Source organism: Triturus cristatus, chromosome 2_1, assembly GCF_964204655.1.
Source record: "Triturus cristatus chromosome 2_1, aTriCri1.1, whole genome shotgun sequence".
Lineage (NCBI taxonomy): Eukaryota > Metazoa > Chordata > Amphibia > Caudata > Salamandridae > Triturus > Triturus cristatus.
In genome coordinates, this window is record NC_140581.1 from 38,606,787 (window position 1) to 38,633,480 (window position 26,694).

The window sequence follows — 26,694 nt, forward strand, 5'->3', positions numbered from 1 at the left end:
CCTGTGAGGCTCCATATTTCAGCTCACCCTGTCGCCTGCAGCAGCTGTTGTCGGAACTGTACTCCTCTATGCCCGACACCAAAGCCCGAAGCTGTGAAAGAGGGGCCGCTTTGTCTTCAGAGGCCCTGCCTCGGTCTCCAGTAGCAGCAGAAGGAAACAAGGAGCGCCGACCCGTGACTGGCCAGGCCGTCCGCTGCTTCGCTGCTTGTGCAGTCTCTGCCTCCCACAGTGATTTGTAAAAACGCCACTGTTTTGTCATGAATGCGTACGATGTAAGGCATCGCGTGCATGCGAGACAAAGAGTGCAAATACAGCCACCAATCACAAAACAAACAAACATTGAAAATGCAAATGGACTTGTATTTACGCGAGCCCTATTGCATTGTAAACAGAATTGCGGGCATTAAAGAAGGCACGATTGGGGAGGTGTTTTTAATCAAAAAAATTACGGACTGCGGGAGGGAACGAGGTGAGGCAGGTGAACAAAACTGTTTTTATAGTAAAGGGGCCCATAGCCTCGTAAGGATAAAAATGACGACATGGACGTCAGGAGGCGGGATTAACAAGCCAAGCACCAATCAGAATGCAGAAATTATGACTCAAGCCAATCAAAAATAAGGCTGGAAAGTGGGCGGAGCTTCCCCCACTATACTGTATACAGCATCTCTCGACGAGACAGAGAATGCGCTGCCTAGGCGAGACCTAAAAATGAACATGAGAGTGACACAGAATGGCACATGACACAGGGTGCCGAAATTATACAATGCAGACATAACAGTACAGGATGCGAGGGAGAATCTGTAGAAAAAAAGCACTAAGAAGGTGGGAGGACAGGATGAGAATGAGAGAACATGGGATGGCAGAAAATAAGTGACTACCTGGCATGAGGGTAGGGCAGTGACTTACAAAGGGTCAAAATTCAGGACAATATTAGGTCTATTTTATCCAGAACAACTTAATGTGTCCATTGTTGGAGGGAAAACTCTCTGTTAAACAAGCATTTGTAATGCAATTGGTCTCGCATTCACGAGAGTTTGAGCTATTGGCATTGTAAATGACAATGCCTTTTATTTATGTTTTGGGTTTGAAAAAATAAACAAAAGGCATTGTCATTTACAATACTAATCTTTAACTCTCACAAATGCGAGACCTATTGCAATAACGGTCTTTCTTGACCGCTTGTCAGATTGTAAATGTCAGCGGAAGAGACCGACCTGCGATGTCTTCAAAGTAGTGATAAATAGTGCCGTGAAGAAGATGTGTAAGTGTTATAAATTACACCGACAAAGTGTGAAGTGACAGTTACATATGATCCGAGCTATAAACACTAACAAAGCGCTCCAACACCTTTCGCTCTGTGATTACACTGTCGCAGCTCAGGAGGAAGAGCGGGGGGAGGGCTATTTCCTGCCCTCTCTGTGATTTGAGTGTGCAGTGTGACATTGCGTAATGCCATTGCTATCTTTGGCCTAATAAAAAACACTCCAGGTGGTGGTGGTATTAGTATTGGTAGTGGCGATATTGGTGGTGTTGGTGGTATTGGCGGTGGTGGTATTGGTATTGGTGGTGGTGGTGGTATTGGTGGTGGTATTGGTATTGGGGTAGTATTGGTGGTATTGGGACTGGCGGTGGCATTGGTGGTGGTATTGGTGGTGGTGGTATTGGTGGTGGTGGTATTGGTGGGGGTGGTATTTATGGTGGTGGTATTGGGGGTAGTGGTATTGGTGTTATTGGTTGTGGTAGTATTTGTATTGGTCATATTGGTATTGGCGGTGGTACTGGTATTGGTGGTGGTAGTGGTATTGGTGGTAGTGGCATTGGTATTGGTATTGGTTGTGGTATTGGTGATGGTGGTATTGGTAGTATTGGTGGTGGTGGTATTGGGATTGGCGGTGGCATTGGTATTATTGGTGATGGTGGTGGTATTGGTAGTGGTTGTGGTGGTATTGGGATTGGCAGAGGCATTAGTATTGGTGGTGGTGGTATTGATGGTGGTATAGGTGGTGGAATTGGTGGTGGTGGTGGTGGTATTGGTGGTGGTGGTATTGGTGGTGTTGGTATAGGTTGTCTGGTGCTATTGGTGGTGAAAGTGTTGGTATTGGTGGTGGTATTGGTTTTGGTGCTGGTATTGGTGGTGGTGGTATTAGTATTGGTGGTGGTGGTATTGGTAGTGGTGGCATTGGTGGTGATGGTGATATTGGTGGTGGTGGTATTGGTGGTGGTGGTATTGGGGGTATTGGTGGTATTGTTATTGGCAGTGGTGGTATTGGTATTGGTGGTGTTGGTATTGGTATTGGTTGTGGTGGTGGTATTGGTAGCGGTAGTGGTATTGGTGGTATTAGTGGTGGTATTGGTGGTGTTAATACTGGTGGTGGTATTACTGGTGATGGTGGTTTTGGTGGTGGTGGTGGTATTGGTATTGGTGGTGGTGGTATATGTGGCGGTGGTATTGGTGGTCGTGATATTGGTATTGGTGGTGCTATTTGGTGGTGGTAGTATTGGTGGTATTAGAACTGGTGGTGGCATTGGTATTGGTGGTGGTATTGGTGGTGGTGGTATTGGTGGTGGTGGGATTGGTGGCAGTGGTATTCATGGTGGTGGTATTGGTGGTGGTGCTATTGGTGGTGGTGGTGGTATTGGTGGTGGTAGTATTGGTATTGGTGATATTGGTGGTGGTATTGGTATTGGCGGTGGTATTGGTAGTGGTGGTGGTGGTATTGTTTTTTGTGGTATTCATTGTGGTGGGGGCATTGGTGGTGGTGTTATTGGTGGTGGTGGTATTGGTAGTGGTGGTATTGGTAGTATTGGTGGTGGTATTGGGATTGTGTTGGCATTGGTGGTGGTGGTGGTATTGGTACTGGTGGTATTGGTGGTGGTGGTATTTGGATTGGTAGTATTGGTTGTGGCGATATTGGTATTGGTGGTGGCATTGGTATTGGTGGTGGTGGTATTGGTGGTGGTATTGGTGGTGATGGTGGTATTGGTGGTGGTGGTATTGGTGGTGGTGGTATTGGTGGGGGTGGTATTTATGGTGGTGGTATTGGGGGTAGTGGTATTGGTGTTATTGGTGGTGGTAGTATTTGTATTGGTCATATTGGTATTGGCGGTGGTACTGGTATTGGTGGTGGTAGTGGTATTGGTGGTAGTGGCATTGGTGGTGGTGGTATTGGTATTGGTTGTGGTATTGGTGATGGTGGTATTGGTAGTATTGGTGGTGGTGGTATTGGGATTGGTGGTGGCATTGGTATTATTGGTGATGGTGGTGGTATTGGTAGTGGTTGTGGTGGTATTGGGATTGGAAGAGGCATTAGTATTGGTGGTGGTGGTATTGATGGTGGTATAGGTGGTGGAATTGGTGGTGGTGGTGGTGGTATTGGTGGTGGTGGTATTGGTGGTGTTGGTATAGGTTGTCTGGTGCTATTGGTGGTGAAAGTGTTGGTATTGGTGGTGGTATTGGTTTTGGTGCTGGTATTGGTGGTGGTGGTATTAGTATTGGTGGTGGTGGTATTGGTAGTGGTGGCATTGGTGGTGATGGTGATATTGGTGGTGGTGGTATTGGTGGTGGTGGTATTGGGGGTATTGGTGGTATTGTTATTGGCAGTGGTGGTATTGGTATTGGTGGTGTTGGTATTGGTATTGGTTGTGGTGGTGGTATTGGTAGCGGTAGTGGTATTGGTGGTATTAGTGGTGGTATTGGTGGTGTTAATACTGGTGGTGGTATTACTGGTGATGGTGGTTTTGGTGGTGGTGGTGGTATTGGTATTGGTGGTATTGGTGGTGGTGGTATATGTGGCGGTGGTTTTGGCGGTGGTATTGGTGGTCGTGATATTGGTATTGGTGGTGCTATTGGTGGTGGTAGTATTGGTGGTGGTGGTATTAGAACTGGTGGTGGCATTGGTATTGGTGGTGGTATTGGTGGTGGTGGTATTGGTGGTGGTGGGATTGGTGGCAGTGGTATTCATGGTGGTGGTATTGGTGGTGGTGCTATTGGTGGTGGTGGTGGTATTGGTGGTGGTAGTATTGGTATTGGTGATATTGGTGGTGGTATTGGTATTGGCGGTGGTATTGGTAGTGGTGGTGGTGGTATTGTTTTTTGTGGTATTCATTGTGGTGGGGGCATTGGTGGTGGTGTTATTGGTGGTGGTGGTATTGGTAGTGGTGGTATTGGTATTGGTAGTATTGGTGGTGGTATTGGGATTGTGTTGGCATTGGTGGTGGTGGTGGTATTGGTACTGGTGGTATTGGTGGTGGTGGTATTTGGATTGGTAGTATTGGTTGTGGCGATATTGGTATTGGTGGTGGCATTGGTATTGGTGGTGGTGGTATTGGTGGTGGTATTGGGGGTGATGGTGGTATTGGGGGTGGTGGTATTGGTGGTGGTGGTATTGGTGTTATTGGTATTAGTTGTGTTGGTATTGGTGGTGCTGGTGCTATTGGTGGTGAAAGTATTGACATTGGTGCTGGTATTGGTGGTGATGGTATTGGTGGTTGTGGTATTGGTGGTGCTGGTGCTATTGGTGGTGAAAGTATTGGTATTGGTGGCGATATTGGTGGTGTTGATATTGGTGGTGGTATTGGAGGAATTGGTCATGGTGGTATTGATGGAGATGGTGGTATTGGTGGTGGTGGTTGTATTGGTATTGGCAGTGGTATTGGTATTGGTGGTGGTGGTGGTATTGGTGGCGGTAGTGGTATTAGTGGTGGTATTGGTGGTGGTGGTACTGGTGGTGGTATTGGTGGTGATGGTGGTATTGGTGGTGTTGGTATTGGTGGTGGTATTGGTGGTGGTGGTATTGGGAGTTGTGGTATTGGTAGTATTGGTGGTGGTATTGGGATTGGCGTTGACATTGGTGGTGGTGGTGGTATTGGTGGTATTTGGATTGGTAGCATCGGTTGTGGTGATATTGGGATTGGTGGTGGCATTGGTATTGGTGGTATTGGTGGTGGTATTGGTGGTGGTGGTATTGGTGGTGGTGGTGGTATTGGGGGTGGTATTGGTATTGGTTGTGGTATTGGTGATGGTGGTATTGGTAGTATTGGTGGTGGTGGCATTGGTATTATTGGTGATGGTGGTGGTATTGGTAGTGGTTGTGGTGGTATTGGGATTGGCGGTGGCATTAGTATTGGTAGTGGTGGTGGTATTGGTATTGATGGTGGTATAGGTGGTGGAATTGGTGGTGGTGGTGGTATTGGTATAGGTTGTCTGGTGCTATTGGTGGTGAAAGTGTTGGTATTGGTGGTGGTATTGGTTTTGGTGCTGGTATTGGTGGTGGTGGTATTAGTATTGGTGGTGGTGGTATTGGTGGCATTGGTTGTGATGGTGATATTGGTGATGGTGGTATTGGTGGTGGTGGTATTGGGGGTATTGGTGGTGGTGGTATTGGTATTGGCAGTGGTGGTATTGGTATTGGTGGTGTTGGTATTGGTTGTGGTGGTGGTATTGGTGGCGGTAGTGGTATTGGTGGTATTAGTGGTGGTGTTGGTGGTGTTAATACTGTGGTGGTATTACTGGTGATGGTGGTATTGGTGGTGGTGGTGGTATTGGTATTGGTGGTGGTAGTGGTATTGGTGGTGGTGGTATTGGTGGTGGTGGTATTTGTGGTGGTGGTATTGGTGGTATTGGAGGTGGTATTGGTGGTGGTGGTATTGGTGGTGCTATTGGTGGTGGTAGTATTGGTGGTGGTATTAGGACTGGCAGTGGCATTGGTATTGGTGGTGGTGGTATTGGTGGTGGTGGGATTGGTGGCAGTGGTATTCATGGTGGTGGTATTGGTGGTGGTGCTATTGGTGGTGGTGGTGGTGTTGGTGGTGGTGCTATTGGTGGTGGTGGTGGTATTGGTGGTGGTAGTATTGGTGATATTGGTGGTGGTATTGGTATTGGCGGTAGTATTGGTAGTGGTGGTGGTGGTATTGGTGGTGGTATTGTTTTTTGTGGTACTCATTGTGGTGGGGGCACTGGTGGTGGTGGTGGTATTGGTAGTGGTGGTATTGATATTGGTAGTATTGGTGGTGGTATTGGGATTGGCGTTGGCATTGGTGGTGGTATTGGTGGTGGTGGTGGTATTTGGATTGGTAGTATTGGTTGTGGCGATATTGGTATTGGTGGTAGCATTGGTATTGGTGGTGGTGGTATTGGTGGTGATGGTGGTATTGGTGGTGGTATTGGTATTGGTGGTGGTGGTATTGGTGTTATTGGTATTAGTTGTGTTGGTATTGGTGGTGCTGGTGCTATTGGTGGTGAAAGTATTGGTAGTGGTGCTGGTATTGGTGGTGATGGTATTGGTGGTTGTGGTATTGGTGGTGCTAGTGCTATTGGTGGTGAAAGTATTGGTATTGGTGGTGATATTGGTGGTGTTGATATTGGTGGTGGTATTGGTGGAATTGGTCATGGTGGTATTGATGGAGATGGTGGTATTGGTGGTGGTGGTTGTATTGGTATTGGCAGTGGTATTGGTGGTGGTGGTATTGGTGGCGGTAGTGGTATAAGTGGTGGTATTGTTGGTGGTGGTACTGGTGGTGGTATTGGTGGTGATGGTGGTATTGGTGGTGATAATAATATAATAATAATAATACTGATATTTGTAAAGCGCGAACAGCTACCTCACGAGGAGGTGTCCCGGCGCTATAGACCGCTGGGGAACCCGTCCTGGCTATCCCTGTGAGATGGTCCCTTTCTGGGTATCTCCAAGGGGAAACCAGGCATCCCCAGCGTCTGTGGGGGGCCGTTGTAGAGATGAGGCAAGCTTAATGCCCAGAGTTGCCGAGTGTGTTCCTGGTTAGAGTAGGTACCGAGGCGAGAATTATCGAGTCCGTTTTGACCCTGGTCCACGACCCTGCCGCGTCGGGAATTGAACCCTGGTCCCTGGCCAATTCTCTGCTTACGGGTCTGCCGCCTCTAACCAGTGAGCCACACTGGTGGTATTGGTGGTGGTATTGGTCTTGGTGGTATTGGTGGTGGTATTGGTGGTGGTGGTATTGGTAGTGGTGGTATTGGTAGTATTGGTGGTGGTATTGGGATTGGCGTTGACATTGGGGTGGTGGTGGTATTGGTGCTGGTGGTATTGGTGGTGGTGGTATTTGGATTGGTAGTATTGGTTGCGGTGATATTGGGATTGGTTGTGGCATTGGTATTGGTGATGGTGGTATTGGTAGTGGTATTGTATTGGTGGTGGTGGTGGTGGTATTGGTGGCGGCAGTATTGGTATTGGTGGTGGTACTGGTGGTGGTATTGGTGGGGATGTTATTGGTATTAGTTGTGTTGGTATTGGTGGTATTGGTGGTGAAAGTATTGGTATTGGTGGTTGTGGTATTGGTGGTGCTATTGGTGGTGAAAGCATTGGTATTGGTGGTGATATTGGTAGTGGTATTGGTCATGGTGGTATTGGTGGAGGTGGTGGTATTGGTGGTGGTGGTTGTATTGGTATTGGCAGTGGTATTGGTATTGGTGGTGGGGGTATTGGTGGTGGTATTGGTGGCAGTAGTGGTATTAGTGGTGGTATTGGTGGTGGTGGTACTGGTGGTGGTATTGGTGGTGTTGGTGGTGATGGTGGTATTGGTGGTGGTGGTGGTATTGGTGGTGGTGTTGTTAATAAAGCAGGCTTTTGATAACAACCTGTCTGGTGGTTTTAGTACAGATGACATGTAACACAGATGTGCTGTTGTCAGCTTCAGCCCATTGGCATAGGATTATGTGCTACTTGGAATTCACATGACTTCATTCGCGAATCCTTTCTAAATCCATTTTACTTGGGGGGTCGAAACAGACACGAGATAATGCCGGGTTAAAGTGACTGAAAGCAGGCGCCCCTGTTACGGGGGTGGCCGTGCTGCTTGAAAAAAAACAAGAGGTTGCAGCTGAAGCAGCGCCTCTCCGGCCTGCAGTTAGAGAAACTCAGTAAAGTAAATAGTGCTTACAGACTAAATAACAGGTTGAGTGTAACAATAAAAGTAAAAGGGCCAGTAGCCATGGGAGGTTACAAATGAAGACAAGGACGTACTAAGGAGGGACTAACAAGCCTATTAACGAATCCGAAGGCAGCATTTACGAAAGACAATGACACAAGCCAATGAAAAATATGGGCGGAGAGTGGGCGCTGCTTGTCTCACATACTCTACTACAGCAGTCTCGCAGAGCGAGCAGCGCATACGCGGTGCCGCTAGGTTCGACCTAAAAACAACAAAGAGGCAAGTTGATAATACAATATGGTTTAATGCATTAATCAATTGAGGAGATCAGCCAGGCTCAGCCGAGACTGGAATCTGATCTACAACAAACAGTTCAAAAGCAGTGGATTATATACTCTAAAACCACAACAGAAAAACGTTCAAGCATAGGATTTACGTCACAAATGGGTAGATTAAATCAGCAGATACAATAACATCTTGGAAACAAAGCGTATATCTGTGTGGGCCACATGGCCCTCACCTCGCATGTTTTTTTTTTTCAAAAACCTTTATTGTGCCATCAAAGTGTACACTGCTATTCAGCCAACAACCCGGAGGCAGGCAGCTTGTTTTCGTAGCGTCACGCCGCTAGTACGGATCTATGTCATACACTTGAGCAAAGTTCTAACAGCATTGTTTAAACTTAATAATCTACAATAACAGCTGTAAACGAGAGTCGAAGAATAGCGACCAATGTCCTGGACAGAGACTCTTGCAGTTATCACCCAGCAACCATGTATTACCATGTCTGCGCGGGCACGAGGTATCCCGCACACGCAGATCACATTCTATCCGTCAGGGCACTTACGTCATTTCCCCCCCCCCCGCCGTTCTACCCAGGCAACGCCTTGCGGGGGGCAGTGGCGCCCTCCCCTCATGTCCGCCCCATGGTGCAACCCCACCCGAACTGTGCTACAGTGCCGTACATCCAACATTCTTCCTCAGTCACTGTCATTCACTTCCGCCTCTGCCAGCCAGTCTACCAGCGGCTGCCATATGTCCGCAGGCCTCGAACGCTGCGGCATCTGATCCCAGTAGGCGGCCAATTGTTCCTTACAGTACACCGCTGATCCCACCCAGCCTGATGCTTTCGGCGGAGCTTTTTTCTTCCAGTGCAGCGCTATTTGTCGCTTGGCGAGCAATAAAAGAAGAGCCACTAACTTACGTGAGGCACTAGGTACATTCATCACAAATCCCAGGAGGGCCACAAGCGGGTCCGGGTCTATAGCTGTTCCCACTATCTTCCCTATGGTATTGAAGACTGTTTCCCAAAAGATATATACCGATCCACATAGCCATGCAAGGTGGTAGAACGTGGCCTCTCTCTCGCCACATCTCCAACAATTCGCATCAGCCTGTAATCCCATTTTAAAGAGTTGTACGGGTGTACGGTACGTCCTATGTAAGTAATTGAAGTGTATCAGCCTCAGTATATAATTAGGCGACAGGTTTTCAAGTTGGGTGCAGCAAAATTTCCACTGTTTCTCTGTGATATTAATGCCTGCCTCCGCCTCCCACAGAGATCTGGAGTCCACATGCGCAACAGGTGTTGCGTTTTGTGTAACCCTATAGATGCGCGTTATCAGTTTGCGCGAGGAGGTGTTCGAGAGTATGTCTTCCAGAGCCGCCAGCGTCGGTGGGGCCTTTGGGAACATAGGATACCTGTGTTTACAAGCCGCCCTCAGTTGATAGTATAGTAGTAGTTCTGATGCCGTCGGCTCAGGCGCTGCGACCATATTCTGTATTGTAAGAAAAGTGTCTTCTGGATATAAGTCACCCGCCACCCTCAGGCCGCAGTCACGCGCTCGCTGCACCACCGCCGCGTCTGTCAGCCGTCCCAGCAGCAGATTGCCCTCCAACGGCATGCTCGGGGAGTATAGGGCAGATATGCCCGCCCGTCTCGCAATGTTCGACCAAGCCCAACGCACCATCTCTACGGTGTCAATGTCTTCCTGGGACCGTTTGTATCGCTGATACACCGCTGTCCTTAGGGGGCAGGGTGCCGCCACGTCCATCTCTATTGCCACGTGAGGCTGATAGGGGATCGGGTGTTGCCAGTAGTGTAAGTATTGGGCCTGCGCACTATAGGCATATAGCTCAAAGTCCGCCCCTTGATGGAAGGGAAGTGTAAGGAGGTTCCAGGCTACTCTGGGCTGCTTGCCCGCCCAAACCAGTTCAATCATGGCAGAGCGAAGTCGGCGAAAGAACGCCACGTTAATGGCAAGGGGATGTTCACAAACAGATAAAGAAACTTAGGCACCACCACCATTTTTACGATAGCTATTCGGCCCGTCAACGACAATGGCAGCGTTTTCCATCTCTTTACTTTGCTTTCTAGCCATTCCATGGCCACACCAAAGTTAGCCAGCCCTATCTCGTGAATAGAGCGGCTTATATTTATACCTAAATACTTGACCTCGTCCGTCACCCAATCTATTGGGAATTCAGTGTGGCATGTGGTCGTACCCTCCGTCAGTGGCAGCATTACCGACTTCGACCAGTTTATATCTATGCCAGTGAGGCCACTGTAGCGTACCATTTCACGCATTAACGGGTCGAAATTCTCCGATGGGTTCATCATGTATATGGTGATGTCGTCGGCATACATGGATATGAGCAGCCCGCGTGACGTGAAACCAATGCTACGCTGAGTATGATGTTGTCTCATGCGAGCCGCTAGTGGTTCCGTCGCGATAGCGAATAGTAACGGTGATAGCGGGCACCCCTGCCTGGTCCCTCTTGTTATGGATATAGGAGCAGACGCCTGTCCATTCACCCGTACCCTGGCCGTCGGATTGTTATAAAGTACGCCAATTCTCCTGGCAAAGAGCGGGCTGAATCCCATTCGGGTGAAAAGTGTCAGTAGGAATTTCCACTCCAGGGAGTCAAATGCCTTAGTCGCATCCAACAATGCAGCTGCGGCCTGCACCTTGGGATCCAGGTAATGCAGGAGCCCAAACAGCACTCTTAAGTTATGCGAAGTGGACCTCCCCAATACAAATCCCGACTGGTCAGAGAGCGCAATTTGTGGCATCATGTATTTTAAGCGGTCCGCAAGCATCTTGGCGTATATTTTGGCATCGAGGTTTATTAGTGAAAGTGGGCGATAGGAGTCTGGGCTAGTGGGGTCTTTTCCAGGTTTAAGCAGAGTAATTATCATTGCTTCACGCATCGACTGTGGGAGTACGCCTTTTTCTACTGCCTCCTCAAACACCCTATGCAGTCTCGGGACCAGTATATCTGCATATTCCTTATAGAAGGCCGCCGTCAGCCCATCGGGGCCCGGTGCTTTGCCAAGTGGCAAACTAGCTATTATAGCTCTTATGTCGTCCTGCGTAAACGGTAAGTCCATATACTGTCTGGCACTATTACTGAACCATGCTAAAGCTATGGTGTCCAGGTAGTCGTTTAGCACCCGGTCCTCTGGTGTCACCTTGGAAGTATATAATTCGCTATAGTAGGCTGTCATGGTTTCAAGTATGGCTGGTGGCTCCCTTACCATTTCTCCTTCTTGTAACGCCCTGAACGTCTCAGGATCGTTTAACAGACACGACAATGAGGACGCAACCACTAGTGAAGGGTTAGTTGTTTTAATGAAGGCAAATATAATACAAAGAATAAACAAGTTATAGTCACTGGAATCCTCCAGGCTAAGTACGTTACCAGCCCACAGCACGGATGGTCCTAACCGTCCTCTGCATATACGCCGGTCCCGGCGTATGCCAACAGAGGGCAGAAATGAAATGGCCGACAATGCCAATCGGTAGGCTGTGAGGGGCACGAAGAGTGTTGGGGAGAATCGAGGAGTCAGGGAAACACCCAGCCGGGGTCTCTACCTGAAGGGAGCAGCCGCTCAACCGATCCTGTGGACTTCCGAGTCTGTAACGCGGCAAACACCTCCTGGTGTGCGTTACAGCTGGCAGTCCCTGTGTCTCTGGTCGGGCTGGGAGTTACGACTCCAACCAGCAAAAGCGCCACTGCGCTTGGACTCAGCCGAGTCAAAAAGCGAAGCTCAATGGTTGACCGGTAGAGCTTCCGGGTCCTTCACAGGTGACGATGGGGCAAGACACGGCCCAGGGAGTAACGACTCGACCTACCTCCGTTCTTGCCTTACTGGAGCACCACTCCGGAACACTGCTCTTCACGAAGCAGGTACGTCGGTGTGAACACAATATCCGACAGCGTTGTACCTCCCGGTTCCTCCCTTTATAGGGCGTGTTTTCCTTGAGTTATGTAACAGCTCTCCTGTTTACATAAGGGCGTGTTTTCCTTGAGTTATGTAACAGCTCTCCTGTTTACATAAGGGCGTGTTTCCCTTGAGTTATGTAACAGCTCTCCTGTTTACATAAGGGCGTGTTTTCCTTGAGTTATGTAACAGCTCTCCTGTTTACATATGGGCGTGTTTCCCTTGTATGACAGGAATTCTTGACACTTCTACACCCCTCAGTTCCAGGATATAATCTATCCCTCGTGGCGCTCACAGCATGTTTGCCAGTGTGCGCCCAGCACGGTCTCCTTCTCCATAACGTCTGGCCTGGCTATCTTTAGACAAATATGCCACTTCTCTGTCCGCCTCCTCCTGATACTGATTAAGTTTCGATCTAAAGTCTGCACGTATTCTGTCTGTTGGCGCTTCTATCAATTCAGACTCAAGTTTAGCAAGGTCTGTTTCAAGTTTGCGCAGTGAATCTCTTATGGATCTTAACACACCTGTTTTTAGCGACATGCAGTGTCCCCTCGTCACCACCTTACAAGCCTTCCAGAGCGTGCCTGGCGAATCTACCGTGCCCTCATTAATCTCAAAGTACTCCTCTAGCTTTTCGCGCAGTTCCTGCTGAAATACCTGGTCGCGCAGTGCCTGGGAGGGGAACCTCCAGCTAAACGGTTGGATATACTGTGACGGTGTGGACATTGACAAGTATACCGGGGCATGATCAGGCAGCGACCTCGGCAAGTGTGTCACCTCCAACACTGAAGTGTGTAAGTCTCTAGAGAGCAACCAGTAGTCTAGCCTGGACCATGCAGCTCTATGCATTGTTAGGCAGGTACCCGCGCGAGTCCCGGGATGCAGTGTCCTCCAGGAATCTACCAGTTCCGCCTCCTGCATAATATCGCCTAGCGCCTCTGATGCCCTGGGGTGATGTTCTCTGGCTGTGCCCTGCCTATCCATAGTGTTCGAAAGTACAACATTGTAATCTCCCCCCCACATAATCGCCGCCGGACCACAGGCCTGCACCTTATGCCATAGTTCACAGTAGAAATCTGGGCTATCGTCATTCGGGCCATACACGTTCACCAACACCATTCTCATACCGCACAGCGTCCCCACTAGCAGTACGTATCTGCCTCCATTATCCCTAATTTCCTCATGCGTTTTCCATTGAAGACCCCTTCTGATCAGTACCGCCACACCTCTGGAGTAGTTAGAATAAGAAGCATGAACTATCTCTCCCCATCTACTATGGCGGAGCAGTGGTACGGTATTAGCAGTCAAATGGGTCTCTTGCAGGAGGCAGATGTCTATTTCTTTTCTAAGTAAGAAGTCCTGCACCAGCCTGGCTTTACGTCTGTTATTCATGCCCCGCACGTTCCAGGTAAGACATTTTATTTGCTTCACGGCAGCAGTGGCAGTAAAAGACCTTGTTCGAACAGCACACCAGCGCCGTGCATCTCACCACACATCCACCCCCATATACATAGCGTGATATATCGTGAGGGCCCGGCGGGCCACAGTGTATAGAAGCGGCCATAGCACAGTGAGTAAAGTCGTTGCCGACGGGGCGATACATATTGTACAGTATTCGTTTTCACGCAAGTTCTCGCTTCATCCAACTGCTCGCTACCAGTCAAACAATTAACATCAAAACCCCCCAAACGTAAGTTATAATCCCCACCCGCTCCAACCCCCCAATTAGGTTGTGCAATTTCCCACCAGGTCACCCTCCCAGCCACAGGAACTGTAACTAAAGTCTTGATCGGTAACCAATGATTGGGAATCATCCCCTGGGGTACGCAAGTTGGCCACCTACTACCCCCCCGCCACAATTAGTTAACATCCGATATTCCGAGCAGGCATTCGGCCCGGACCCGACCCAGGCAGGCCATCCACAGCGCAATGTCAAAGACTTAACATCTGCGATCACTCAACATCACTTAGCCTGTCCCGCAGTTCCGGTCCCTCCGAATGCGTTTGGTTCTTTTGGTCTCTTGCCAGTTGTTTTGCATACTGCAGGGCCGCCTTTGCATCCAGAAAGAAAGACGGTTTTCCCGGGCCTTGCACTCTGAGCTTCGCAGGGTATATTAGTGAATATTTTGTGCCCGTTTGTTGGAAGAGTTTTTTCGCTGGCATGAATTCTCTGCGAGCGGCCTGCACTTGCATAGTAAAGTCCGGGTAGATGGCGATGTGGTTGCCTTTATATTGCACGTCTTTCATGTCTCTCGCCATGCGTAATATCGCATCACGGTCTCTGTAATTTAAGACGCGCGCAATAATGGGCCTAGGCGGCGCTCCCGGTTTAGGCTTAGGCCCCAGTGTCCTATGCGCCCTTTCAACGAGGAACATCTGTGATAGACCTGACCCAAAGAGGTCCCTCAACATCTGCTCAACATATTGCTCCATGTTTGTAATGTCTGTCGTTTCTGCCACCCCCGTGACGCGGACATTGTTGCGCCGCGAGCGCGCTTCCAAGTCCTCATTCTTTTGTTGAATTATCGCCAGAACCTTGTCCATGCCGCGCAGTTTTTTGTCTAGGTCTGTTTGACATGCTTCCGCGTCGGTCACTCGCGTTTCCAGCACCTCCACTCTACTTTCTTGTTTATCCATTCGTGTCGTGATGCTGTCCATACGTGCTGCCAGTGCGTCCATTTTGTTGTCTATGCCCTGCAGGCTCGCTTTTAGTTCTTGTAACATCGATTTAATGTCCGCTTCTTGAGAGCCACCCTGTTCCTCCCTCGCTGCATCAGCGTCCCGGTGTTCCTGCTCCGCCGTTTTCTGTTTGGATTTGTCAAAGGTTAGCCTCGGCTGCCGCGTGTCTGGTTTGCCCATTGCGCACCCCCAACACAGACGTCTGATAAGGGCAACAGTAACTCAGGTTCCTTTCGCGTCGCTAGGCACCCCACTCCGGGTGCCCACGGTAGGCAGCAGGAAAGGCAGTCGACCCAAATATCCAGTGGAGCTAGTTCATCGGTACCTGGGTAGGGCTGCGCCGCAACAGGCTACATCCGCTAGCACGGGTCAGCCGCAGCGTGGTCTCTCGGGCTTTGGCTACCCCCTTCGCAGCAGCTCCACTTCTGCCCTTCAGTTCAAAGCAGCGCAGCTCCCCAGTTCGCCCCCGGCAACGCACTCGGCTCCAGGTCACTCCCACACCGTGCCGGGTGCAAGGCAAGATGGCGGTGCGCGCCTCGCGACCCAGGCGCCTAAAGTGGTTGAACCTCGCCACCGCTTGCAATAACTGCGCCTTGCAATGGGCCCGAGTACAGCGGCTCGGCGTCTCTGCCACAATCTCAATGCGGCGAACCACTGCTGTAGGTATCCTCTCCACCAAACTTTCTTCTGTGGGGCTCCTTAGTGCAGCCGTCAGCAGCGCTACTGCCCCAGATAATATGGCCGCCTTCCGTCCAGTCCCGCTATGCCTGGCCCGAATCTCGCTGTCCCATAGGGGCCGTGGGTGTCCCGCAGGCGCGGAGCTGTGATCCGCCCAGGGAGCCCGGGCACAGCGCTCTCACAGGTCGCGGTCCACCAGCGCACACCGACCACCGGCGCAGGCTCTCACCTTCCGTTCCCTGTGTTTCATTCGATTCCTCGGAGCGCGGTGGTGGGCAGAGTCCTCTCCGCACTTCGCCGCCACACAGTCAGCAACTGTCCGCAGCGCCGGTCACCCTGCCACTGCACGATTGCTCTGCCGGCGGGGGTGCACACCGATCAGGCCGCGGTCACAGGGCCAGGCAGAGCAGCAGTCCGCCCCTCTGCAGCGCAGCGCACTCTCGGGCCCGGCCTCACGCAAGCCCCCGGCCTCCACGAGCGCACCAGGCCGCCTCGCCGCTCACAGCACGTCAGTCCGATCTTTTCAACGGCTCCAGCCACAGGTCTAGAAGTTGCGTCGGGCAGAGCGCTGTTACTGTGCGGAGTACTGGGGTCGAGAGGTCCGAGTCCAGACACCAGTTTCGCCGATAATTGCCGGCTTAATTAGCTCGATCGGCGGAGCTGCGGTTTCAGGCAGGCATTCCGCTTTGCAGCCAAGCCACGCCCCCCTCGCCTTGCATGTTTAACAGAAACCTCTGTGGTTTTGCTATTTTCAGAATCTAAACGTTAGTAACAACATTTCACATACATCTGTTTTCCTGCACAGCAAGTGATTATATCTTTGCTTAACGCTTATTGGACATTTATGTCATCATGAACAGTGGCAAAGCTTGCATCTGGACCAGTCCATCCTGTGTACATACTTAATCTATGTGTGCATCCATCACTAACACGATTACAAAGGAAATAGACTTCAGCATGATTGGCACATTTTGCCCCATCTCTCTAGCAGATGGAAAGTGTGGTAACCTAATTTTGTAGTTTCTACTCTTAAGCACAACTGGTTTCCTGAGTCTGAAAGAAAATATGATCTATGGGTCATACAAAAGCTCAACTTCTTAACCACAGGCTACTTCCTGAGTTTTCAACAAACTGTGTGAGCGGATTAGTTCAGCTAAACCCATTGTCCTTTGGGACATGCTATTTTGAACTATTTCTCACAGAGGCATGTGTTCCCACTGGTCCCTAAAACTGCTTCTAACTTCAAATCTTTCCATGGAAGTTGTATGCCTTAGCTCTGTGTGTGTTTGTATATAATGTCGCCTATTTTTCCCTATATCATCCCCCCTCTAGTTGATTCTTCAACTACTTCTTCTCCTAACCTCCCATCTTCAAAGGGAGCCTCCTCATATATGACACTATGTTCTAAGGCATTAATGGTGCTTTCCTAACCAAAAATGCTCCTCCTACTCTAGCTGTCATCCGTTTGCAACATGCTAGTATCACCTGAAATATAAGCCACGTCAAAAGTGACACAACAATTAGAGGCAACAAGGCCTTGAACACCCCCGACATCCAGGACGGCACCCATTCGAACCAGCCCTCGAACATCCGGAGCACCCCCCCTCTTCGACTATTTTCTTGTGGAGATCATGCAATGTCCGAACGGCCTTAGTCAGTGTCCCATTATCTGCATTATTGGCTGGCACATATGTGCAGCAGGCAGATCCAATCTTCTTGCACACACCCCCTCTCCATGGGTGTCATTATATTTAAAATGTATCTGTGCTGCATCACCGTTAGTCTAAGGGGACGTAATTCTTTCTTTATGGCATTAAAGCCTTCTTCCGTTGCATTTATCACCTTCATGAGCTCCCATCTCGTGATCTGAAGCCAGCGGGCGGTTGCTTTCTCATGAATCCACGGAATGATGCTGCTGAAAAACAGCTGGGCATCATTGAACAGTCTGTATTCTTGCAGAACATCTTACCAGGTTGTGGTGCCAATTTACTCAGCAGCTCTTTTCTTCATGTGGTGATGCAACAAGGTAATTGGACGGCGCATTGGATGGTCATGCAATCTCTTAATATCCACTCCTGGTATCACCAGGGAGGGGGTGTACAGCGTAACGAGAGCGCAGAGACCATTCCAGTCGGGGGTAGCTGTATGTGGAGCCAGGCCCCACACTGCCAAAAGTGGTCCCCCCTGCACGTCGGCGTTGTCTATGGTAGTATTGCAGTTGAGGTTCCTTCCCACCTTTACCGACCCATTTCCTCTGAAACAAAGATAAAACTGTGTTAATTTCATTGCTCTTCTAGGGTGTGTGTTAGTTCATGTCAATGTATATCTCTCTATGTTTGCATCCCATATTTGCTGACATTGTCCTACTATCTTATCACATTTTAAAGGGCTATTTGTTTCTGTGCCATTCCACAAAGATATAGCTCTACATATCAATGTGGCACCAGTATGCCAGTTATCATTGGCAAATACTGACCCTGTGACATTGAGTACTGGCCTTGCTTCACAAAGGGGAGCAGAGTTTCTACATTGAGATGATTGGATAGACTTTCCTAAAAAGCCTGCTGTAATATCCATTCAACAGTGGCAAAGCTTGCATCTGGACCAGTCCATCTGGTGTACATACGTAATCTATATGTACATGCATCACCAACACGATTTACAAAGGAAATAGACTGTAACTCAAGTGGCACATTTCACCCCTTTTCTCTAGCAGATGGAAAGTGTGGTAACCTAATTTTGTAGTTTCTACTCCCAAGCACGGCTAGTTTCCTAAGTCTGAAGGAAGATATGATCTATGCTTCATGCAGAAGCTCAACTTGCTAACCGCAGGCTACTTTCTGAGTTTTCGACGAACTGTGTGACCGGATTAGTTCAGCTAAACCCATTGTCCTTTGTGACCTGCTATTTTGAACTATTTCAGAGGCCTGTGTTCCTACTGGGGCCCAAAACTGCTTCTAACTTCAAATCTTTGCATTAAAGTTGCATGCCTCAGTTCTGGGAGTGTTTGCATATAATGTATCCTATTTTTCCCTATATCACCGTTTGTAATGTAACTGGTGCTCATGCAAAGAACTCTGATACCTTCGGTCGAGTTTGAGCTATATACAACTGCTAAAAATTAAATACTATTGGGCTGCCCAGTTGACAGCCCTCAACCAATGTACGTACCGGTCCCACAATGATCCTTGGTATCAAATGGACAGGTTGCTTGTGCCGGGGGGATTCTATATCAGGGCACTTTATTCCAGACCCACAAAACTGCAGCTAACGGGACCCACGTCGCACTCTGTCCAGATATGGCATACTACTCACAAAAGGCTCGGATGGGCCAAGAAACTCACACAGGCCACCCTTCTGTGGGACTCGGAACAATTGGGTACCTTAAGGAAGACAAAGGGATTCGACAACTGGGACATTATAGGAATGTTTTGGTGGTGGGCCTATGGTAGAGGGGGAAGTGATTGCATTTTCACTTCTGCAACAAGAATATGATCTAGCAAACTCAGAAAGATTTAGATATCTACAAGTGCAACACGCCTTACAGGTAAATATCTCAGCGGGAGAGACACTCCCGGAGGCCTTGCCATTGGAGGATAGACTCCTTGACGAGTACATGCCCAATAAAGCAATATCATTGATCTATCCATAAGGAATGGGAAATAAATCTAGCGGAACTAGAAGATGAACAGTGGTTGGAGGCATTGGCTTCACCCAGGAAAGTCGCAATCTAGTCCAGACTCAAGCTGGTACAGTTAAAAATACTGCACAGAATCTATTTTTCGGGGCCAGCACTGGTTAACAGGGGCTATAGGGCGGACTCTGGCTGTAGGCGACAATGTGGCCATGAAGGCACATTCCTACACATACTATGGGAGTGCACTTACATCAGTAGACATAGGACAGAAATACCCCACAGTATTGAGGGAACCTTGGGACTGAGATTGGCCCTCGAGGCTAAACGATGCCTGCTAAATATCTGGGAACCATCGGACTTAAGTAGCAAAGAGGAAATGTGGGTAATGTTGGGCCAGATGGTTGTCAAAAGGAATATTGCTAGATTGTGTGTGGGGCAGGGAGGGGGCACAGAAGGTTCCCACAATAAGTGCATAGAAGAAAGACATGGATTAGTGCATGTTCAGGGAAAAACAGTGTATATATCTAGGGGATGTCCCAAAAAATGGACACAAATATGGGGCAAATGGAATGCATACAGGAGGAATATTTGGGCTCTGCCTCTTCTCTCCCCTCCCTCGATGAACCAGAGTCTACTGAAAATAGTAATTAATAAATTGATTATTGTGTTTAACAAATGTGGAAACCCTTATACAACCCAAGAAAAGTATAACTGTATACTCCTTACTCATTGATTGTGTTGTGTGTAATGCTAATACAATGTCATCAATAAAAAGATTTATAAAAAAAACTGCTAAAAATATGTAAATAGGCAGCTGACACAAGTACAAGTCAAAATAGCAACATAAACTCCACTCTGCTGCACAATCCACAATCACCCAAAACAGTGAACCTCAACCTGTGGCGTAATGCACCGCAAACCCAAGCCACTGTGCACCAGTTCACATAATGGAACGCCTCCTCCACACAGCCCAGTTTTGAAGCAACAGCTCTGATAGCTCATTTGAAAAGCACAACTGCTCTCTTCTCAGCCCTACACCCTCAAGTACAGACCCTCGGTTCCTGCTCACATTTCACTTGTGCAGCTCTTTAAAGCATACCATTGATTTTACCTGGAAATCACATCTTTTTCTTGAAAAAGAAAATCCCATGATTAAGAGTGCCCCTTAACTTTGGGAGAGTTTCCTTTCTTTCTGCACAACAAATATATCATGAATTGAGTTTATGCTAACTTGGGTTGTGTTTACACATCCCTCCATCTTGCACCAATGTCACAATAGGTCACAATAGGCGACTAAAGAATTGTAAGAATCACACAGATACCCAGAGAATGATCCCAGAGACGTTTCCTCACTGTAGCTAAGCAAGGACATTTCAACTGTCCCAGGCTCCAGCTACACAATGCATCAGTCAGAATGCTTGAATACACTGCGAGGATGCCTGCACACCCAGTGCATTACTATCAAGAAAGAAACTTTGAATCTATCCTGTAGTGAAAATGTTTCTTCTTGCTCATACCCTATTGGTGACCATACTGGGAATGAAGTACTCATGTAGAATGTATGCATGGCTTTGCTAGAAGTCCTATAAAAGGAAGTGTAGATTCAGGAGTGACTCATCTGTTCTGGCAGAGGAGCATCGACCCACTACTGGAACCAGCAGACACATGTAAAATAAAGTGATAATCATGCAATTAAATAAACTGCTTTATTGTCATTTCATTCTACGCCAGAGCATCAGACGGGTTTTGAGGGCGGGGCTGTCCTCTGAGGGACAGCAGCAGGAAGAGTGCTGGGCACAGGGCCCTGCAAGTGCGCATGTCTGTTTGGACAGCCGTCTTAGGATGGCCAAACGACATGGGCACCTGGATCTCTCCAGGCTGTTGCTGAGATATAGGCAGGGCTCAGTAGCCAGGCTCCCAGTCCCTGCTGGAGCGTGAAACCAGCCTGCTCCGCACAATCCCACGGCTTCTATCATACATGGTAATACCAGCATCAAAGAAGCGACTGGATTGGCGCAGGGGAGTCTGGGAGTCTGAGTGTGCATCGTCAGGAGCTGGCGAGGCAGCGGGCAGCATGCTGCAGGCAAGTTCTATTTGAATTTCTCTTGTCCCCCGTGCTGCCTCACCACTTGCTGCCCAGCTAGCGGCTGCCACTGTGTAGATTTCGATGTACATGTGTACTAGAGGCAAATCTATGACAGATTTTATTTAGAACGGTTTTCTGTACTTATGATCCGTCTGCTTTGCTTCTAAAATATACATGTGGCATGTCTTATAAATTGTGCCTATTAATCATTTATATAAAGCATTGAAACGATCATCCTTGTGTGTCATTCTTACAAGAATGTTTGTCAGCTGCTCCTGAGCTTAAAAGTGAGGGCTCTAGTCGGGAAGCACCAAAGTCTGTATCGGAGGTACACCCCTCCCGATCCTTGCTGTAGGATAAGTTTGCCTACCGACAGATCGATGGACAACTCTCCCATAAAAGTAATGACTGCAGTGTAGTGTAGGCGGTGGGTAAGGGGATGAGGGAAGTGGTGGGCTTTGGTTTGTTTGCGCCTGACCCCAGCATACTGTGGAAAGCCATGCTCGCGAGCCATTGCAGAATGGATGCAATTCTTGTCTTATCCATGGCATCGATTTTACTACTCAGCAAGAAAAGGTGAAATGGGGTTTGCAGCAAGGCATGATCCAAAAGAGACATTGACCAACTATGAAGCGTGCGCAGGACGATATATCATATGCAACAATCCATAAGTTGGTATTTAACATCATCTAATAATTTAGCGGTTGGGGGCATTCCACTTACCAAATACCAGACGGCCACTTTACCAACTCTAAAGATATATAGCAAAGGAGATGTGTTGGAATTGGCCCTTTCAGCAGGTCACCACAAACATTTAGCCTTCCTTTTACCCTTTTGGATGAATTTGTATTTGTTGGCTTTAGGACTCTGGGGAATTCACCACTGCTAACCAGTGCTGCTCTCTGCTTAATCCATAGTAACATTGGCTTAGCCACAATTGATGTATTTAATTTACTTATAAGTCCCTAGTAAAGTGTACTACATGTACCCAGGGCCTGTAGATTAAACGCTACTAGCGGGTTTATAGCACTGATTGTGCACCCACTTAAGTAGCCCTCTAACCATGTCTCAGAGACTGAATGCAGTTTTAAACTGCCATGTTGACCTGGCAATTTAGACCTCCTGTCAGGCCCAAACCTTCATTTTTAATACATATATGTCACCCATGTGGTAGGCCATGGACAGCCCAAGGGCAGGGTGCAGTGCATTTAAAAGGTAGGGCATGTACCTTTAATTTACATGTGCTGGTAGTGAAAACCACTTACATTTGTTTTTCACTACTGCAAGGCCTATCTCTGCCATAGGATAACATTGGGGTTACATTATTACATTTTCTAAGTACAATTTCCAATTGGAAAGAGATGGGACCCCCAAGGTTCATGTCTCTGGAATCACAATTTAAACTTATCACAACTTATGGTGAAGCCGGATTTTAAATCGTAATTCTGAAAATGCCACTTTTAGAAAGTTTAATCAAGTAAAAGTGCCTACAAGGGATTTTATTTCAATATAGTGAAACAATGTTCAACAATATCACTTATGAGTGCCCAAAATAGTGGCTTCAAGCATATGAATTTTATAAATCAATTTGTATAATCAGGAGTGAATAAATCAAAAATAAGTAAACAACACATTTATTCTTTTTTTGTAGAAATTTTAAATCCTAAAAACGAAATGAAAGGGTACAAAACAGTATTCACATATACAGAAGTGACAGAGATTGACTATCTTTAAAATGAAAAATGTCTGCTAGTCACTTATGTATATAACCCATTTCTTTTTTATTTTATTTTTATTTTAACATGTTTATTTATTTTTTATACAAGAACACATTAGCAATTCTGTTAGAGGGTCAGCATAGTTTGTCCCAAGTGTAGTTTATACATCAGTGTCTTGAGACATTGTGTCACGTTTGTTTAGCTAACCCCCAAATCTATAATTAGAGCAGAGAAAAGTAAGGCAGTCAGAAAAAGGCAGAGGAAAGGGGAAAGAGGAGGTAGGAGACAGGCAAGGAGAGTTACATTCATTATCAATTACATCTGACATTCTGTGGGGATGTTGGCACACATGCAAACCGGTGTTGGTAAGCCTCCCACCTTGCGGCACAGGGGAGGCAACATTGGTTGAAACCAGTTAAGTACAATTGTCTCGGTGGTGCTACCCTAGGGGGGGTACCAGATTGTGTATCACCGGTAAATCTTGTATGCTTATAAAATAATTTTCCACCCTACCCATGGCTTTTATGAGCACAGACTTGAGTTCTGAACTCAATAAGGATCTACTAGATCTGCTACTGACAGCAGCAGTGAAAATGATCCTTGCCAACTGGAAAGACACAAGCAAGACATCTTACAAAGGCTGGATCAACTGGATCACCCGTCTCAGAGGAGCGGACAACATTGCACTACAGAACTCTCCCTGGAAACCGGCATTCAGAAGGATGTGGAACTCTTTCGACACATACCTAGACTCTTGCGAACCTCCATGAATATATAACTATTACCATTACCATTTCCAAGCTTTATTTCGATCTTTATAGACCATAAAAGCAAAAGATAAAATATATACATCACTGAATTTGGGCAATAAAAACATCAATAAACATTACAGAATATAGCCATGTACAGTGAATTGAACAAATTTCATAGCAGTTAAAAAATTATTAAAGTTTAAAAAGCGAATTAAACAATGATTTCATGTATTAATAAGATCAAAACAGTAGGAAATGGCAAAGGAACATTTATCATTTGTGGGGGGAAATAAAAAACTTACGGAGCCTATGCCACATAGAGTTAAGGAAACGGGACACAGCAAAAACAATCGGGGAGGAGTGTCGGTTCGCAAAACTCTAAAGGCCTCCCGTGAATGTATATACCCCAGGTTCCTGCATTTTGGTAAGAGCCAATACCTCCTGGGTACATTATATCCTGGACAAAAGAAGAAAACATGAATGGGTGTCTCTTCTTGGCTATTGCAGGCAGGACATCCAGCAGGGGAAGCTTTTGACCATTTGTTTGTAAGTGCGTGGACCGGCAAGCAACCCAATCTAAACTGGGCATAGAGTTTCCTCGCCATAAATGGATGAACATCATCAAGGAAGGCCTCAAATAAATACTCATCTTTAAAATTGAGGAAGTCAGAGGTTAAACAGCCTGGTTTTGTACTCCCTTGAATTTCAGCCAATCTGAACTGTCTGTAAATGTTGACTAGTTCGAGTCGTGATATTGTCGGGGACACTTTCTCAGGGTGGGTCCATAGATTCGGCCAGCCTAGTCTAAGGCACAGATATTTTATGTGTGCGAACCAGGATAGTTTTCCCGCCCCTGGGAGCCCCAAGATCGCCTTGAGTTCCGACTGGTAGGCTAGTAGCTTGGGGGTCGCCCATAGTCTACGCCAAAAAGTCAAGGGTCGCAGTCCGATCTCCTCATCTATGGGTCTAATCCCGAGGTCCATACGTAGGGGGTTAAGAGGGGTGCTTTGCGGTAGGCCCAAGAGCTGTCTCCTAAACATATTCTCAGTTTTAACCAGTCCACCTACAGGGAGGTGTCCCCAAAGTTCTGCCCCATACATTATAGCACTCCTAATTTGGACTTTATATATCTCAGTCAACGGACCCGGTTGTGTAGATGTTGAGTTCCTGTATAATTTTGCTATTCCCCCAGCCAGCTGTGCTAACCTTAAGCCTGCCTTTTCTTTCTGTGGGCCCCCCACCCAAAGGTTTCCGTCAGCGTAACACCCAGATAGTCGAAGACAGCTACCATCTGTAGCTGGATACCATTTAGGGTAGGATTAGGGCGAGATGTTTTACTAGGGTTAAATACCATGTACTTGGTTTTTAGTGTGTTAATCTCTAAGCCCCTATTTTTGCAAAATAAAGAGAAGCTGTCAAGGGTCCTTAGGATGACCATGGGCGATTTAGATAGTAACAAGGTGTCATCCGCAAACATCATTGCTAATTCTAATTTCTAATGCCTATTTACAGAAAGAAATTTTTCCTTAACAATAAGTAAAATATTACAGTACAACAATTTATTTTACTGATGAAAATAGGTAATCTGGTCGACGTTTCGGTCTTGTCGTGTGATACATCCTAAAAATACCATCTTCAGGACAGAAAGATTCTTATGCAGAATGAGGACCCTTCTGTAAAAGGTATAATCACAGAAATTGTGTTTATCAGCCAAAGACATAATAAAAGAAATATAAACCCAGAAGAAGTGAAGAAAAAGATGATTTATATTACCGTGAGCCATAAAGGAACCTTTAGCACGCAGTCTAGCTCATTTATTATTAAGATAAAAGTTAGAGAGATTGCGAGATTAGCCCACACCAACCTATTGTGAAATAAGAGGTTTAAAAAACTTACCAAAAAAGAATCAATTTCGGACTTTAAAGTAATTGGTCCAAAGTAGGTGGTGAAATCTAAAGAAAATCTGTAAAAATATGTAAACTAATGATCTAATTATGCCAAAAAACTAATAAACTCTGCAGTAGGAAAGGCCACTCGAAAATTAAAATTGTTCAAAACAAAATATCACTCATAGAGAGATTAGTATATACTTGAATTTATTAGGAAGATACATTATACAAGTATAATTTATAATATAAATAGACAATAAAATGGAAGTACACTCGTTATCTCCAAATAATAAAGAATTACAGGCAACATGAAAGGAAACAATCTACTCCAAAAACTGGAGGAATTTCACGGCCTGCATCAGACAAATAATCTTAAAAACTTAATTCATGTATCTACTTATTGGAGAAAAAATGTACGATCCCTTACCTTGTGCCACCAACTTGCCATGAGTAATCGGCATAACTTGAATTGAAGGCATACGGGAAGTGTCTACGGAGTGTAGTATCGCTGTCAAAATTGGGCGTGTCTACCATGGCGCTTGAAAAAAGGAACCGGGGGCACAATGAGTGAACAAATAACATTGTAAACGTGATGTGTATCACAAGAGGTATTCAAAAGATCTTATTTGTTATATATGAAAGGCGCTGTCTTAGTTCAGAGTCCCAGGACAGTGAATCAAAACAGCTGCTCTGCGGCACAGAACGGGTATTTATGCTTCCGGGTATTCATATTAGAGCAGCGCGAAGTCTAAAATACTAAAATAAAGGTGGCGGCCATCTTAAAGTGGCTCACTCGTATGTTAATGAGTAGTTCTATTATCTATGTATGTGAGTTGACACAATAGAGTTGAAGTGGTTAAAAAAAAAAATAACAATATACATGCATATTGTTAAAGGAAATGATTGCTTGTTTGTCAAGACAGGAAAAGGAAAAAAGAAAAATCCTGCTCATGCATGTGTTCATGAAAGGCATCAGAATACATATTATTTATACAACGATGTATCTATTGTTTATATATGCACATTGAAATCGATGTTTTCAATTTTCACATTTACTGCTGAGACATTTAAAACATTAAGGGGGTGATTAGGATGGCGGGCGAACTCAAGTCCGCCCAGCACTCT

General features: G+C 46.9%; 1 long non-coding RNA gene across 1 annotated transcript; it reads right to left on the reverse strand.

The window, feature by feature from the left end:
• Window positions 1-8,189: 8,189 nt before the first annotated feature.
• Window positions 8,190-26,281, reverse strand: LOC146863672 (uncharacterized). The gene is made up of 3 exons (XR_014969079.1): window positions 25,997-26,281; window positions 16,189-17,741; window positions 8,190-8,420 (listed from the first exon to the last, which is right to left on the reverse strand). It is a non-coding gene; the product is annotated as an uncharacterized LOC146863672 (long non-coding RNA).
• Window positions 26,282-26,694: the final 413 nt, after the last annotated feature.